General features: G+C 35.4%; 1 long non-coding RNA gene across 1 annotated transcript; it reads right to left on the reverse strand.

Annotated features, from left to right (window-relative positions):
- Positions 1–2027: 2027 nt before the first annotated feature.
- On the reverse strand, positions 2028–4150 carry LOC135750126 (uncharacterized). Its single transcript, XR_010532590.2, has 6 exons — positions 3364–4150; positions 2978–3062; positions 2839–2885; positions 2638–2688; positions 2236–2303; positions 2028–2108 (listed from the first exon to the last, which is right to left on the reverse strand). It is a non-coding gene; the product is annotated as an uncharacterized lncRNA (long non-coding RNA).
- Positions 4151–4768: the final 618 nt, after the last annotated feature.

Here is a 4768-nt window from a genome sequence, read left to right on the forward strand (position 1 = left end):
CATCTCGTAATCTGTTCTCATTTATGTCCAAGAGACTCAATGATAATCTTTTACATTTTAATCTTAATGGTTATATTTAAAAGTGTTTGTGTGCTATCCATGTATATGAAAAGCTAATGCACATTGTCGTCTCGTTTAAAGGCACATTACTAGCATTACTAATGCGCTCATTAAATAACAAAAACATTATTGCACCATTAACTTTAGACCAGGTTTTAGTTGGTCAATGGCGTAGTCTATTTTAGTTGCCTCAAAATAGCAAGGCGCCAACAATGCGCCTGAACACACCTCGTTTTCAGACCAGATTGTCCATGGGCGCAAATGCATTTTCTATTTAAACAAAATGATGCTGGATGTGAAAATGATCGTTCTGAAACTAGCAAAAAACACTTGTGTCGCGCATTGCGCCGGATGCATGATAGGGCCCAGACAGTCATAAGATCTACAGTAATGCAAGGATCTAATATAATCTAACACATCAGATATTTTTAACAGTTAATCAAACATTTACTTAAGACATAACAGATTATATCTGTGTGAATTCTTGTCAAAACAGATATTTTTTAAACAGTAACTCTGTCTATGTCTGCATATATCGGGTTCGTGTGCAGGTGTCCATGCTTCAGATCTGTCAGTCAGCACGAGAAAGATTGTTTTTGAGTCTTGTCATTCTTAATAACTCTTTTAACATCAATAAGGTCCTGTGCCCGGTTGCATGAAAGTCCTTTAGCTTAAGGGTACCCTTAATAAAAAATGGGTTGCAAGAAAAAACCTTAAGTGTTCACTAAGGGAATCATAAGGCTGTCAATAAGTATTTACCCTTAAATGCTAAAGTATCGCCTTAAAGAGTAACTAAACCCCTGGTCAGAGCCTGACTCCACCCACTGCAATATTTGAAAAATGCAAGAAAAGTGGGCAGATCCCAACGGAGATAGAGGGGACGAACTAAGTGTGTGGTGAGATCGTAACAAGGGCGTGGTGAGCTTGAACCTGCTTACGTCACGAGTTATTTCTTGGACCCAACATCCAATAGGAAAATTCAACTGCAGTAGCCACCGTTCAACCTGAAGAGGGCAGCACTCAGATGTTTTTACTCCTTATATTGTAGTATTGAAACACTTTATATCCAAATGTCAAAAAACTTACTAAAATCAATGAACAGCACTAATAAAGCATCATTCTTACAGATCATTAACTAAAAAAATTTGGTTTAGGGTTTAGTTACTCTTTAAGTTCTGCGTGCAGTACATTTAGAAAGGATATCCACACTCTTAATTCTGCTGGGTTATTTTTAACCCAATGCTGGGTAAATATTGGAAAGAGCACATGTTGGGTTATAAATAAACCTATTGGTTGTTTTAATGCAATGATGGGTTGTTTCAACTCATAGGTTTATTTATAACAAAACCTGTGTATTATCCAACCCCCCAGATAGCAATTTTGTTCCGGCCCAGCTCCGGCCCACACAACCAGTTTTTCCTCGGCCCACATACAACGAAGAATGATGGCCCTACAGTGGCCCAGTTCTGAATTACGGACAAAGGCCACACATGGGCCACAACTGGCCCATGTCTCTGACAGATAATAGCCCATAATTGGCCCAAACCTGGGCCAGAACAGGTTATAACATCGGTACCAGTTCTCAGCCATAGGTCAACCATATTAAAACCAGCATTTAACCAGAACTTCCAAAACTGAGCCATAACTCAGCCTAATCTTGCCCAAATTATATTAATAAATAAATCACACAAAAAATTACTTTCAAATTGTTTGCCTTTTTATTAATCAATAGCACACGTCAATAACACTACAACATTGTATGTGTTAAAACTCTTCTAGTATAAACTGCCAGCAATAATCAAAAATACTAGTTTGTTAAGGTCCAGTTAAAGTATTAGCATGAATCTAACTTAGGTAATTTCAAATAAAACGAAAAATTAAAACAATACAATTCATAAAAATGAAACAAACAATCAAGCACTACTAATAATCTATGTGTATGAGAAAGTGTTTCTATTCAGGATTATCCTCAACAAGAAGTAATGCTTTCCAGCCTATCTTTTCTTCTCAGCTCCTCTTTCCATAGATGTAAACATTACAGCAGCCCACTGTTATATAAAAGAAAACAGATGCAAATCAATAATTGTTATGAAGCAAAAGCCATATTATAAAGTAATTAAAAGCTTAATGATATACTTTAAAACAAACAGTTAGATAAACAATTAGAAGATGAACCTTTTAGGATGAACTGCTTCTGTTTTCTTCCTCAAGTTGCTTTGGATGAAAATGTCTGCGTTGAATGTCTAAATAAAATGAAACATAGCTTAGACCTTAAAGAGGTACTTTTCATTTAGATACAAAGCAAATGAGATATGTTCTAAGCATGTATTTAAAATATATTATATTAGGAATATCCCCATTATTATTTACCAAGAAAATTAAGTCAAATCAATATAAATGAAAGAGAGAAGAACCATATACTGCACGTCTAAGGTCTTCACAATTGCTGTCATACTTTATTCACCTATGAGAAATTCAGCTTTGCAAATATAATTCTAAAGATTTGTCAAGTATTGATTTTGGAAGCAAACAAATTAACATTAAATGAAATGGTGGCCCTGATGTACTGTCACTAACCTGAATGTCACCTCCTCCTGTCCTGTCAGCATCATTGTCCCACCTCTTTACCTGAAGCAAACACAGCAGATGATTAACAGAAAATAATTTCACAGTATTCCATATATTCAAAATATTTGTATTTTTACCATTTTCCTTTGTATTCAACAATGCAATTCGGGTAACTAAAGTAATGTTAGGCTATGGTCAGTTCTTACTCACCTAATGAATGAAACCACTGTCCAGCCCTCTGTATTTATCAGCTTTCACTGAAATCACAATGTGATTATTTAGCCATATAGAGGAATCTTTTGATATATAAACAAAAAGATGTAAACATGAGCCTCAACATTTAATTTACCTTAATGTGTCTATTGGAATATACACCCCATCATCCTTCTCTTGTCCCACTCCAGAGTCTTCATGTCTTGATGAACACAGACACACTTTCATCAAAAAAGGAAATTAAACGTTACAGAAATACATTTTTAAATATGTTTTTATATAAATGTTCTAACATCAGGAAGACCAGATAACCAAATTCGATTACTTCATTATAATATGATCACAGTTATTCTTAACCTGATAGAAAACAGCTAATTTAATATCAATATAACGTTAATTGTCACACATTACGTTACACACGAATCACGTAAACGTTTGCATCCCTTTATACGTTTGTAAGACATTTAAACAAAAACAATTTTATGATAAGAAAAGTTTAAATATTTAAGTTCAGGTACTTACTATCTTTCATCCTGCTGCCTTTGAAATCTGTGTGTCCGACTGATTGACACGGTGTAACTGCTACTCCGACGGTAACCCCGCCTATTGGTTAATTTGATTGGCCGCCGCTCGGCTTCCGTTAACAGGAAAGCTCGTCTTCTGTTATGTGATTGGCCAGTGGCACTCGCCTTTTTTGATTTGATTGGCCCTCTCAATCATTTTTGACAAGGTGTTCAACGTAATGCTGAGTTGCAGGAACTGAGAAACGGATGACGTTAAAATACCGCGAGAGTGATTTGAAATCAGAATGCTGTCCATGATCTTTCGAGTCGCTCTCGCAGTACTTTGATGTCATCCGCGTGTAGGTTCTTGTTGCACTTTATAAATAAACTGCGCATCCTTAACGTAACGCGAAGGTTAACAATACATTTTGTTTATTTCTGCAGTATCTAACATTTGATTGTACACAATGATAGTTTTACTTAGTCATTGAAGTCAGAAATCTTCAGCACAGTAACGTTTATTTCTGCAGTATCTAACATCTGATTGTACACAATGATAGTTTAGTCATTGAAGTCAGAAATCTTCAGCAGGAATAAACTCCTGCTACAATGAAAATCGCGCAAAAGCAAGTTTAAATAGAAACGATCCATGGTGCTTCTCAAAGCAACGTTATAGAAACTTTTAAATTCAGAAAGAAAAACTTTTGGAAGTTCAGGGTCATTTGAACAAAATAATCTTGACCCATGATCTGAAGGCAAGTTTATGTGATTGAAATGTAGACAAACATTATTGTCCAAATATATTAGCTTCTTTTAATACAAAACTAACATTTTACTTAATAAAGGTTAAATTAACATTAAGATTAAGATAGCCTGAAAATCTTTAAATTCTTCTTATTATTTATTATAAATCAGTATTTTAAATGTGGCTTACAATCACTAGACTGATCTGGGCCACATACCTCCCAATCACAACTGGCCCAAATATTATCTGCCATCATGGATCCAGTGCCATCATTGCCACACCTGGCCCATACTTGGCTGACATGTTGCATGCCGTTGCCGGCAGCACGCCAGCAGTGCCATCATGAGGCCACATTCGGGCCGAGACCGTCTGCTATCTGGGCCAGCATTGAGATAAAATTACCCAGGAGAATTTTTCATTTAGTAACACTGTGAGGAGTTGAGCATTATATTTCAGTGTGAATTAGCAACTTTAGGAAAATGTATGAAAAACATTATTTTCAGCTTTATTTCAGATCAACGCTGAATTGACTGATAATTTAAAGGGGACATTTCACAAGACTTTTTAAGATGTTAAATTAATCTTTGGTGTCCTCGGAGTACTTATGTGAAGTTTTAGCTCAAAATATCATATAGAAAATTGATTATAGCATGTTAACATTGTCACTTTGTAGGTGTTA

This window comes from Paramisgurnus dabryanus, chromosome 12, assembly GCF_030506205.2.
Source record: "Paramisgurnus dabryanus chromosome 12, PD_genome_1.1, whole genome shotgun sequence".
NCBI lineage: Eukaryota > Metazoa > Chordata > Actinopteri > Cypriniformes > Cobitidae > Paramisgurnus > Paramisgurnus dabryanus.